This window comes from Copidosoma floridanum, unplaced genomic scaffold (assembly GCF_036245765.1).
Source record: "Copidosoma floridanum isolate Cflo_tuat_1 unplaced genomic scaffold, Cflo_Japanese_pri ptg000001l, whole genome shotgun sequence".
NCBI lineage: Eukaryota > Metazoa > Arthropoda > Insecta > Hymenoptera > Encyrtidae > Copidosoma > Copidosoma floridanum.
In genome coordinates this window covers 11,851,733-11,866,054 of record NW_028321878.1, presented here as the reverse complement: position 1 = coordinate 11,866,054, position 14,322 = coordinate 11,851,733, and positions in this window count along the sequence as shown.

The following is a 14,322-nucleotide window of genomic DNA, read 5'->3' as shown; positions in this document are numbered from 1 at the left end:
TAGACTTATTATTTTATAAAAATAAAATCATACTCAATTTTAAATAATTGATGCAAAATACGAGTTACCGTTCTTCTTCATGACATCTCAATCAATAAACATAGTTTAATATATACAACACAATTTATAAATAGGGAAGTTCACTAATATCTACACTGCAGTCAAGATATTCTAGCATACCAGCTTTAAGTTTTTGTTCGTACTCAACTATTCTAGTCAATACACTATTCGAAACACCTCCGTTATTTTTTAACAGAGGTTGCAATATCTTAGAATTCATTTAAATTTACCGCTGTGAATCAACTCATTAAATTATAAAAAACCGTTTCTTGCTACAGCGCCACTACTGCAGTACTAATCAAATTGCTCCGTTCTCTTGATACAGGCCGCGCGCGCATTCCTTTATTTATAAAATCTTAACTTGCACTGTTCTTGTTTTTCAACACTAATTTGATGTAAGTATCAGTTATTTTCACAAAACTTATAAGTATTAGAATACTAAACATTAACTAACGCTTTTTTGTCAGCAGAAGCTTTTATTCTTACTGACACAAACATCGGATGAACTCATCAGACTATAGTTAAATTCAGTGATACAGCGACATTAGATAGACATTGAATAAATATTTTTCATTTTTAATCCTGTAGTTAAATTTCTATTGAAGTGATCATTAACCAGACAAAATACGTTCTCACTTTGCGCCCTTAAGGAGAAAAATAGGATACGCGACTCGGGCGGAGGCCTTCCCGCCCTTGAGCGCACTTTCCGCCCTTCGAGTACTTTCGGCCCAAGAGCGGAAAGATGATTCCCGCCCGAAAGTGCGCCCGCGGGCGGGAAGAAGCACTTTCCGCCCTAGTGGCGTAATATACTATTTCAACGCCACGAACGGTACACGAGCAGCCTCCACGGTAATAGAGTTACGCTGGAGTTTTTAGACAAATTTTATTTTTACCCCCCCTTGGCTCCACGAAAATCTCATCATGTATAAATCATATATAGGTACGCATCGAACTTTGAAATTAAAGTTTGTTTGTGATGACAAAAGCATTTTCGTCAATGAAATTCTATAAACACTCTGAAAATGTTAAGTAGGTGTGTAAAAAAAAAAAAAAAAAAAAAAAAGAAAAAGTACGGTACGAGCAAATTCACGAAACGTAGTTCACCTTCGTCACGGCGGTCCGTCTCATATAACGCGGTGATTCAAAGCTCGCCTTCCCGTACACATACACATCACCCACCGGCATCCAGCAGCCACACACCACTACTTCGGAGTGTAGGGTATACATATATACATACACACACACGAGCGAGCGCTTGCATTATTTCACGATCGCGCGGGGCCTCTGCAATTAGCGAGTCCAAGCACGCCCGAGAAGGTGGAAGCATTACCTCCTCCTCTTTTCCCTCACTCCCTCTGATAACGCGTTTCACCGACAGCCGGAATCGTAGGCATTCGGATTAGCCCCCCTCCGCCACCCCCGCAGCCTTTTCTCCCTGATATCGTCGATACCGATGGCAATACATGTCCAGCGGCGAGTTATGTAATAATCGCATTCCTCACGGCTATATACCACTACCGGCCGCCGCGAGAGTACATGTATATTATATGGTACAGTCACAGGTGCCATAAGGACGATGGCATTCGAGAGCCACCGGGGAGGTTATCCACTTTCATCTCGTATAGGTGTTGTATAATGGCTATAATGGCCAGCTACAACGGTCCTTGTACGGGCGAATTATCGAGCCCCCCTGTCGTGAAAAACATCGATTCGATGGCCATTAATTTTAATTGCGTTGAAAAATAATTTTATTTTATTTGATCCGTGCGTACGCGAGTATACACGTATATCACAGCCAATGCGTGTATGATACCATCGAGAGAGGATATCGTACATCCTGCGTGTGTAGCTGTATATATTTATGTACAACTGCTGCAGGAATTTAATCAGCCCGCGTTGCGCAGCTATGTATGTGTATAATGCGCCTGGAGCCCGAGTGGAGCTTCTACACAGCTATTTTTGTTTTTCACCCCGTCCGGTCGTTCGACGCGAGCCGTCGATCGTTTTGCTGTATACATACACGCTGCAACGAGAGCTTTTGCATATATAGGTGTATATGTATACAAGCGCCGCGCCGTGGGCCAGAAAGGGAGTAAACTCTGTGTGCGAGGCGGCTCGAATGTATACGCTTCCTGTTTTTGTTCCACCCCCTTTTTTTTTCCTCCCTCGCACCACCGCGTCCTTGAGCTCTCGCGTAATTTCTCGTCGTTCTTTCGTCCATCGCTGCGCTTCCGCGTCAACGAGATTATTATTTTTTTTTTTTGCCGTTTTAGTTCGCAGCCTCTGCCTCTCGGTGTTGCCGTGATCGTCCTTTGAAGGGGCTGGTAAATTTTTTTTTTTTTTTATGAATTTGTGTGCACTCGATTGTGTTGAAAATATTTACTCGATAGAAAAACGACGTGGAGATTGGGAGGGAAAAATAAAATTTAAAGCGCGTCAGGTGCACTCGCAAACAGTGAGGGATAGCAAGCTCGAGGAAAAAAAAAAAAAAAAAGATGCCGTAGAAAAAAGTACGAGCGTATATACACAACGTGTGGGTAGAGAGCACTTATAATTTTACCCACTGCCGTTGCGTATCACTCAGTGCCCGATTTTTTTTAAACAACAAAATACTTCGTTACCCTCATTTCGTTCGATATTTTCATTAATTTGATGAAATTATTAGTTTATTGAAGAAAAATACATTTAAAAAAAAAAACATTTGTCGAAAATAAATTTAAACGCAATATATTTCTTTGTTTCAAATAATTCGATCGTTCAGTGATAATAAATATAAATAATTTTTAAGTTTTTATTGACACCCGAGTGTACAGTTGAATCCCCACCCGTACAAGTATAATGAACAGGAGGTTGTATATTTTTTCATTTGAGGACTTTTTTAATAAACAAAATTTTTCGACAGTTAAACTATTGTTGGTTCGATGGAGTGAATGTCTTTTGGAAAAAGGTAAAAATATGGAACAAAAATTAGAACGTATTCATTGATTACTTCATATAAATAGAATTATTTTTTTCCGAGTGCCATTCGTCATCAATGACTAATTTCCGATACGTCAAAATTCCGTAATGACATATAGTGATAGTAGGTGAAATATATTTCTACAGATATCCTAAGACTTCTAAACTGTGACGTATTTTATTAAAAAATTTTTATATAACTTGTTTGAATCATAATATCAAACATGACTTAAACTACATGAAAAAAAAAAAAAAAATCTCTTCTGCTCTTCGAATATTCGGATATTTAGTCTGACAGAATAATTATTTCTACAACAAAAAAAAAACCTTTGTACAAGAAATGCTCTCCGAGAACATTTTCGATTAAACGATCCATTTAATTATACCAGCAGAGATTATCCCGCTGTCGCTTCTTTCGTCGAATTCACGTGGGAGTGTAAACAAGCATAGCGTAAAACAAGGCAACCCCCGTACCTCGTCACTACAACACTATTTTCCTCCTTCCGAATTCCTGCAGTACACAGACATTCCCCGCCCGAAGCACCTGCTCCTCTAATTTTCCTCGCTTGTTACACTACACAAATCTGTTTAACATCTCTACTTCACCCCCCCCCCCACCACCCCTTTATCTCTCGATGTTAATTCTACACCCCGGCCCACCCTCTACTCTTCACCATCAGGGAGCACGTTCCAATTGTATTTTTAAATACCTACCGGAAGCTCCCTCTCAATTTTGCCTCCCTTCTCGTCCTATAGCCGGCTGGGACCTTGAGTTAATTAGCGAAGAGCTTTAATTCCGAGACGCTTCTCCTCCTCCGGCTGCTCTTCCACGCTGTATTTTCTGCACCTACTGCGCAGCATCTCGACCCGTTCCTCGTACAATTACGCGTCAAAATATACAAATCGCCGTTGTATATATATGTATATATGTGTATATATATGCACGTATAGCATTCGCTATGTCTCGTTGTCTCCGTAAGCCTCGTTATCAAATCGTTGTTTTCATCCAGTTAAAAACGAGACTAACGACTTTAATTGCGACGCCGTACAATTATGCGACAGAACACTCGCACCCTTTTACACCGAGAGGTTGTTTCGATGTACTCACGGGATATAATAGTGCCCTTTGAGTTGTATTGTGTGAGTGAGTGTGTTTTTTACAAGGAGTACAACAAATATAAAGGCCCCACTGCGTTCGTTGATTAGAAACACGAGTAAGGGGATGCAAATGATGGATGTTAGGTGGGAACCCCTTTAATTTGGTACGTTTTGGTTACGCGATGATAAACATGTTAAAACTCACCAGGCGTTCCCCGAATATTGAAAATACCGCGAAAACAATATAAATGTACGTTTTATGCAATGTTCAAACTTTCATGGAAAACTGCGGAAAGTTGTTCAAGTATATCTAATAGATGAGTCGGGCCGTGTCGATAAAAGATGAGTGTGAATAAATTTCACGTTGCTAGAAATCACTCTCGAAATTAACGAGTACCTCTCGTCGAAATCCGCGTTGAATTAAAATTCACGGTAAGTATATGTATTCTCGTTGTCGAAAGAGCCAAGCAAGCTCGTTGAAGCTTTAATCAAGTTTTCGCATAATTAATGCAACTAGTAAGCAGATTCTTGCGAGAAGATTATTACATCGAGTGGGGGAAAAAAACTGAATCCCATTATCTTGCGTTTTTTCTTCTGTTTTTTTTTTTCACGTTATCTAAAATCGGTGGTGGAAGGAGGGAGCGTACAAATGAGATTCGATCCGAATGAAGGGATAATTGGATGGACGCGTGCACGTGCAAATGAAGTTGCCTCGTATTACAGTCGTGTCCCTGTTTCACTGATTATTGGAGCGATGGCAGAACTTTCACTGTTTTTTGTTTTTGTTTTTATTGCTCCACACAAATAAAAAATATGATAACTTTGTACAGTGAATTAAAACTATTAACTTTGCGCTAGAAGGTCTATTAGACATATCGGGGACATTTTACTGTATGGCATGCACGTACTCGTAAATATTTGTATTTTGATGTTCTCGAAACAAAACATATGAACATTAGTACCGAGTGCGTATAAAATTTAAAGAAGAAAAAATCTCACTTACCAGTTAAAATAAGGGAAAAAAAATTAAATAATAATAATAATGACAACAAAAAGAAATTTAAGCACACAATTTATAATATAACAAGGTCCCAACTTCGTTTCGATAAGAAGCGTGGTTTTTTTCTCCCCCCCCCCTTATTACGCGTAACTTTCGAACTGCCGAGGATTCGCGAAAGTTTGCCCGAGCATTCGGAGCAACAGCAACAACTTTCACCATAAATAAACAGATGAGCGTATCTCCATCTCCCTCTCCGCGCCGCATCATCCCACACACAATATTATACGCGCAAACATACGCGCAACTTCCTAATTAGCCGTGAGAAGTGCGCATTTGTACACACAACCCCCGATTCTTTGTGCTCCTCGAGACTTGAGTTGTATTATGGACCTAATCCGGCCAAAACCCCTGCCCACTAATCAAAACTCTTTGCTCAAAGTTACCCTCGCGTGTATGACTGTTCGAGCATTGTAGGTATGTATAATATACATGTACGTGCGTGGATGGGGGGGAAGAAAAAAAAAATTTACGAGAGATGTGCAGGGTGTTAAATGCAGAGCCTTAAGGAATTTTGAACGAGAGCCAGCGGAAAATAGGCACCCACACGTGCGGGCTTGCCGTCGAATTTACAGCTCTTGGTGTAAAAATTAGTGCCCCGAAACATTTTTGCGCGAGGATAAAGAGACTCTCTCGGGTGGGAGGAAAATTTTTCCACTCTCGCCCAGCCCCCCTCGGTGTTTTTTTTTTTTTTTTTTTTTTTCAGAGAGGAGTGCCAGAGTAAAACTTTTGGCTTTTCGAATTTAAATTGCACGGGATGTTTTTTTCAATGGGAAGTATTTTGGCCGGCCGAGTATAAAGTATGTAGGAAAAAAGAGTTAGGGGTGGATAAAAAAAAAAAAAAAAAAAAAAAAAAAGAAATGCACACGCTGCCGTGTTCATTAATATTCTCGGGCTTCGGGGTTAATCAAATTTCGACAGCGCGGAGCTCGAAAACTCCAGCGCAAAACTAACTTTCGGGCTTTTTGTCGGAATCAGTGGCCATTGAAGAATTTGCCGCGTGTACGAGCGTAGGGGGTGCAAGAGACAGTGCGGATGTGAGAAATAGGACGCGGACCCGGGGTAGGCAGGGAAGGGACCCATTGACTGTCAAATTAGTACGCTAGTTACGCAAATTCGTACCAAATGTACAAAACTTTTGGTTACTCCCCCGTTCCTGCTCTCCCTCTTTCGCGAAGCCGCCAAGTGAATTCAGAATCGTCGAGATTCGTAAGGGGGGCTGGATGCGATTTTTAACGCCACTTTGATTTTTAGTTCCCGAGTATAAATACATTTCATCCCTCGTATTATTCATTCTGGCAACTGTTCTTTCTTTTTCTGATGATAATTAACACCTTTTTTTGGGGCATGAGAAAAAAATTACTGGGGTATCAACTCGCATATGTAAGCAGGTGGCGCTCATTTCACGGGGAACAAAGAGGGTGCCGTACACGCATGGTTGGGGGGATGTCTTGGCGGGGACGACGTGGCAAGAAACTTTGCAGCTGCGAAATTCGAGGGTGTATTTAGGGACGCGGTACATGACGGAGTTGCCCCAAAACTCTCTATCCGCAGTGAAATCTCAAACTGCAATTAACTGCTCCATTGAGACGTTTGTCGCGTCATCAGCTGCTGATGCGTCAAGCGTCGCTGGTAGATTGGGGAGGAGCTTCCGCTGGTTTTCGAGCTTGTGTCCCTATAAATATATACCTCGCTCTACACCCCATCTGTTCTGCACTGCTTCGCGTACGTACTATGATTATTTAAAGATTTTATACTTAAATAAATATATTTCAATTGCCTATATGCTTATGTTCCAATAATCAATTTTTATTCTTGCAGTAAGACTCGAAAAAAATAACAACAGAGTCTAGGTGTTGAAAAAAACTTAAAAAAAAAAAAAAAGGATGCAAATATCACAGTTTGGAGTACAAAAAGAAAATTATCCTATTAATACATACATGTTTTTGTGGTTACATCTAACTTTTCCAATCACGATAAAATATGTACGTTAAAAATGTTTGCTCGTAATTGTTTTTCCCTTCTCGTAAAGTCAAACCTACGATTTTCATATAAAACCTGCACGCGTATCTCGACATCCAAATCCAAACGACAAGCGATTCCCCGTGCAAGCATGACTGGGCGAAAATTAACGTTTTCAAAAGTTATACCCGTAAATCCACAAATTTACGTTCACTCGCTCGCGCTGATAATATTTGGGTAACGAGTCGTACAGCCCAGAGTCAGCCCTCCTCGAGGATGACACTTTCAGACGCGTGCACATAATATGCATAACGCACGATGTTTTGATTGTACTCGCGAGGATGACACGCGAGTTTGTTGTATACCTATCTACGTGTCCTCGCGCACTTGATCCCGTGTTTTCTTCGGTGACTTTTGGACTATTGTTTCGGCGTTACCACAGTTGACACGTGCGCTCGTGGGTCTCTCTCTTTTTTTTCGGGTTCCCCGCGTCGCTCTTGCGTGCCTTGCATTGAAAAACTATACACCCACTGGGTGTATATACGCTTGGGACACGCGTGTGGGCATAATTTCATATCGCGTCCCTAGATTTTTGGTTTGTTGTCGCTGTTGGAATTTTTCGGAGTTACCTTTTTTTCTTTTTTCTTTTTTTTTTTTTTTTTTTTTTTTTTTACTGTTGTACGTCTATCAAGGTTTTTTTCACCGCCACGAGCAAAATAGATGGAAAAAAGATTTAATTACTTGGTTTTGTTTTCGCCGTGACAGCATGTATTATATACACAATTGTTGTCAGCTGAGTATCATGTTTTTCATTTGTATATACGTGAAATATCTGATGGTAACCGGGTGTGGCTCGCGATTGAAAGCTCTTTTCCCAAAAGAGAGATTCAACTGTATTTTGGAATTTATTGATTTTCACGTACGTACCGATAGCATCAATTGAAATTAAATTCCCGTGACATTGACGATTTTTAGTTTTAGATTTTTTTTTTTTTTTTTCTGTTGCTCAGCATAAAAGTATAGAGGTGTACGTTGAAATCAACGAAAAATCACGGCGTGATTCAGCACGATCAGGATGATCTGAAAAAATATACATAAACATAACACGTTTATTTTGACTTTGTAAAATACGGCTAAGTACGGATTTAAAATTAAAAGTTTGGGTGGTATGTCTCGTAAAAATGTGTCTACAGTTTCTCGAATTACGTGATTTTTTTTTTATAAATTTTCAAGTGTGCACTGCAAGTGTCGTTTAAACACACGCACGTGACAACATTGACAAAAAAAATCATTTTCTCTTCGTTGCCGGATGTCGTGAATTTTAAAGCTCTCGCGCAAATAAATACAGTCCATAGCCGAGTCCATTGACTTTCGTATTAATTTCCGAAAAAGAAGGTCGATCGCGTTTCGACGCGTCCGTATTTTTTCGCCGTGCCCTGGGAATTGCGATTTCACGCTCGTTGTATACTGAATTCGTAATTGCCGTCGGGCATCCAAGTTGGGCGGAAACCTTTTGTATAATGTATAACGATTCGTGAAATTTTTCAATCGATTTTGCCGGTTGGTGTTTTTTTGTTGTTGTTTTTACCACCTGCCTCTCTCTCACTCTCTTTTTCTTGGTAGAAAAATAAGCGTCACAAATGTTTGAGACGATTTTAATATTATTTAATGTTTAAGTTCACCCCTGGATTGCTGTCTGAAAGTACGGGTAAATATTGTGATGAATCGATGTATACCTTTCTGTAAATACCAAAGACACGTGCAAAGAGATAATGTCATGTGGTTATTGTTTCATCCATTAAAAATTGTTTGTTTTGTTGTTTCCCTTCTCTTGTGTACATGCACTAATGTCACTGTAACGTCTTAGGAAAATTTCATGTTTTATTTCTAAAGTACTTTTGAAATTTTGTTTGGTATCATGTATATACTTATTCAATTACATTCGTCAAGTAAAAGTACATTATAAACATCAAGTACAGGTTAACAAGTACATAGTTGAAAGATTAAATTAAATTAATAAAAAAGAGAGAGAGAGATATCTAGTAATATTGTTATCTTAACGTAATCACAGCATTGTATTTTTACAAAGAGTTTGTACCAAGCTGATACGATGCAAGTACGATAAAAAATTTTTTTTAATTGATGTACATGACGAGGGATAAAAATTCGTTTTGTTCTAGGAAAAAAGTGTTTTAAAAATGCTTTATTTACCAAACAATACCCTGTGATCATACAAGCAAGGAATAAATTTTGGTAATCGTATTACTGGAATCAAAATTTCGCTAGCAGTCGTTGTTTCTTGCAAAGGAAACGCAAAGATACAAAATAAATACCATGCCCCTGTGTCCGTTTGAACGCCCACAAACAATTAAAGAGCATAATTGAACGGCAGAGCAAATACTTTTTGAAAGGATGAGCTCTTGCTCCCCGTTTATGCCTTCGCGAATTTATTCATTTAATTATTTTTTAATTGAAAACAAAATAGTTTCGATGTATCGAGTATTCAGAAAAATGACAAGTATTAAATTCTAAAATCGACGTTTTTCCATGTGTTTCTACCGTTGTGTTTTTGAAATATGCAAGTTTTACCGCAGATATTCTCGTACCGCGATTACATGTTTAATCAACCGGATTATCCGTATGATTTATAATCGATAAATGAACGAAATACGCGAGGAAAAGTGCAGAAATAGCGTAAAGGAGTAATGAAACAATTTCGCGAGTACACCGCATTTAATCATAACGTCAGCAAAGAGAGAAAGCAAAAATTGCTGGATTCCTTTGTCGTGGGTAAATAACCGGAAGGAAACTGAAAGTGCGGGGGAATACTCGGCGTTCCAGTGCCGGTGGCCAGAGCTCTGTGGTTAAAAGAAAGTTGAAACATGAGAAACGCACAAAGAGAGGGTTGGGGTCGGAGTTTTATTCCTTTTGAATTCTTGAAAACATGGCTGCAGTTCTTCAATGAAGTACATTCAGCAAAGGATTTCTTGCTCTCTGCCCGACCGTTACTCGTCCATCTATTATACACGGAAAATAATAATAATAAAAGAAAAAGTAGATGAAAGTTTAGTTTTTAATGGAGCCCATTAAATTTACTTTCAATCATTGGGGTAAATACGGATAAATGAAATAGCGAATGTTCCTTTGGTGTTTGACTTCTTCTTTGAGCCGAGCCATGGCTTGATAAAAAAAATTTGATATTGCTCCGATGGCAAGAATTAATCAAAGGATTTTGTTTTATCATGAAAATTAATGGAAAATCAAATATAGCGTATAAAAATTGTTTGCTTTATCAATTTTTATTTACTGAAGTAAAAATTTGTAATAACATCGATTTGCACCAAAAGTTTAATCACTCATTAAAATTGAATGTAGATTTTTATTAGTAAAAATGTTTTTAACGAATGACTGTGCAGCATATTAAAACTCGCAGAAATTTTAATTAATGTTTGTAAAGTACATAAGGGTATTTCGCTTGAAAGCTTAAATTTATTTTCGTTTAATCTGACGAAACTCAAACGCAGAGCAATACGAGTACAAGTTATAAAATCATTTAACTGAACATTTTTGTAAAAAACAAAAATTGGCACTTAAAGCTTTATTGCAGCCATTTGTGAAAATCGCTGCCAATCCATTGCTTTTGGTTTCATATAATATTTGATATTTATTATTTTTCAAGTTTTTCAACATAATTACAGACAATCGTAAGTTGTTATTTAAAAAAAAGTATTTTCATTATTTTTAAATATTAAAATTTAAACTTGCAAATTAAGTAATTCGTTCTATTTTAAATAATAAATTTTAATCCATTTTTCCAAGAGCTAAATAAAATATTACGCAATTTTTTTCTCAAAATTATTTTTCCAAAAATAACTTTGAGTTACTTAATTTAACAAAAAATTTTCACTTACGATCATACTTATTACTTTTTGATGTTTTGATGCAATGGTGCCTTGTGCAGTTATCTGCGAAAAAAAATTTTTTACTTCAAAATAAAAAAATTCAGTTCATAAAAAAAGAAAATTTAGTATTGTATCGGTAAAAAGCTCCCTTCATAGGAACCAAAAAAATAGCATTTTCAACATTCCCTTTTCTGAAAAAAATATCTCTAGTAAAATATAAATGACCCAATCGTGATTTGTTTTGTTTTCAATTAAATTTTAATTCGCTTCGTTAGCCAACAAAAAAAATCATTGCAGTATTAAAAAGAAAGGATTGCCAAAGTTTTTTCATAAAAATTACCGCAACACGCACTGCAAAGTCTCATTTCATCTGTCGAGGCTTGAAAATTTGCTCCCCCCCCAAACACTTTGAGAACTGCGTCGCCCGTCTAATTAAAATTAAAAAAAACTTTTCCAAATTCAAATCGACCGCGGAATTTCGCCCGTACATACCAGTGAAGCTTTTTGGAAATCAAGGAAAGAGCAAATTGTACATTCAGCGCTGCTCCCCGAGTTAATTTTATCAGCCGTACAAAAATGTCAAACATACAAAAACATAAATATTTATAAGAAGAAAAATCGCGACGAGAACGAGCATTGCTTCATTTCATTTCGCACACACCACGCGAGCCTCCCCGCACCGACACACGATGGAGCATGACCCCATTTTCAAATTGAAATACGCTTGGACGTACGGCGTATATAATATATACATATATATATACACTCGACAGCTTTTCCTTTACCCCCGATCCCCTCCGTGTGGGGCGGGTGTTTAAGCCAAAGCGCAAATATACCTACACGCAGGTAAATAAATTCAGCCGGGGCGGCTTAAAACTACACGTATACGCGTAATACACATAGGCGGTACGTGCGCTTCGAAAGCTCTCGCTTAAATACTCGAATGCAAACGCATGGATGAAAACAAAAGAGCACGTCTGCAGAGAGGAAGCACCGCAACCGAGTTTATGCTTTTCCTTTGTTTTGTAATTAATCTTACCAATGATGGAAGGCCGTGCGAATGTAAAGTATACACACACACACCAGGGCAACGGTTGAGTAGTTGACTCAGGCATCATATATAGGCTTTTTTTCTTCGTTTGCGGGTGTGTCCAAAATTCGCGCTGAGTTGAGCGTTTGTCGACGTCACACTCGGGTAGGGAAAACTTTCCCCTTTGCCACTCCCAAAAGAGCCGGGAATGTTTTTTTATTTTTTTCCCGCTTTGCGTATACCTGTGTAATATTTGAACATACTTCCTGCATATAGTAGCTAATACGTGTGTTTCCTTATTAGGTAAACCATGAAAAGAAAGGTCAGCAATGTTGCAGTACTTTTATGCGTCTGATACACAAATACACATTGAATCAAAAGGGAAAAACCTGAATAATCCACGATTCCTGACCATTTTCGCATCTCGTGTGGCACATTGTAGTTGCTTTTTAGTAAGAGGTTGCGGGTCTTTTTGACAAACGTATGGTGCACATCAATATTTCTTTGATAGACTGTGAAGTTGTATTGCACCAGTTATAGGGTGGGGTTGTGCACCTCGAGGGTTGTCCGCCTGTCCGTTATGCCTGTATGTTAGCGTGACTATGTGAAGATGACAAGCGAGACTCTCCTCTTATACGCTAGACTCCCTTTCGGTGACGCGGCGGTGACGACTGTATAGCAAGTGTACATATACATGTACAACAGGGTGACAACGACTTTGGGGGGTGAGTTATCTTTTTTCGTTCGCGCGAACACTTTTGTTAATATCACTAAGGTCAGCAAGAGATTGTTACGTTATTTTGCTTGTTTGCTATGGTAAATTATTCACGAAAGAGCTTAGATTGGAAGTTACTGGGTTGTTTCGAGAGCAATTACGTGTGTCACGGAGCTCGAGTTATTTTCTCTAAGCTTCGCAAAGTACTCTCGCCGGTGTTCATATACATACCAAAGATTATGCCGAATTTGGTATTCCTATTAAATTTGCATGCACATGACATAGATACTATGAATATTAAATACATATCAGACTTGTACATATCTTTCGGTATTGCAAAAGTACACTTGTCTCATGGCGTATATAATTTTTCACCTGGCAAAAATTGATCGTCCATGCGAGTCTGTGGTGGAATCTTTCAGTTGAACTTTAAAAGAGATTCGAGCGAGTCATACGCTGCCACCTTTTTACCGAACCATTGGGGATTACACGAGGAAGCAAAACTAGTATGAACGAATCTATTAAAATATTATTATATCACACAATTATTTATCATAATTTATTTACAACCTTATTAAAAATAAAGTTCATATTGTACGAAAAAGTGTCACAACTCGAAGCTAAAATTGTGCTCCGAGGTAGTTTGACAACAATTTTTTTCACCAATGTAATTTTGAATTTAATATGTATTGAAACATTGATAATAGTTAAAGCTAACGAGTCCATATCCCGGATAAAATGATTAAAACAAACTTACCGGAGAACAATGATACTCACGGCCCCGGAAAACCTTTTAATCTTGGTAAATCCTGTTTTTACACATCAAATTGCCAAATCACGGCAAATCCTCCCCTGTGACCCCTCGGTCCCTGCCATCAGTTCTCCACGTCAAATCCCATTCGGCTAATAGCCAATGACGACGACGACTCTAATCGCCCTAATCCCGCAGCACAGCATCAGCCTCGCTTTCTCCCCTTCACCCCTGTACAAGCAGCAATCGTCCCGGTGAGAAAATCAAGCGTACCCCCCCCCCCACCCCCGTTCGTCTATAAACGCATACGTACGTACATGCGCTGCAGGACTATTCACTTGGCTCGTAACGCCTCGTATAATACGTTATTATCGGGCGTGACGTTCCACGATTATACGTCGAGCTGCCGTATGTAGCTCGTTGCAGTTGCGCCCGATTATATCGTCTCGTGTACACATACATATTTATAAGCGTGGTGTACATGTATATGTGTGTACTAAGGTCGACCTCGTACGCGATTAGCCTTCCATGGGCTTTGGAAGTGCTTGGGGTAACCCTTTCCTCACATCCCCGCTAATTGAGCGATCGTGACCATATACGTGTACGACGACGCGCGATGCGAACGCAAGTGCGTGGATATAATATACGGGGGTCGAGGGTGGAAGTTGTTGGGCGCAGCATCAGGAGTATGAATACGTATACGCGCCGGCGGCTTGTGCGTCTCTCGGGGGAGGAAATGTTGGGCGCGCGTAGCGCTCGTGTATACGTCAAGTGTGTATGCCTCTCTTG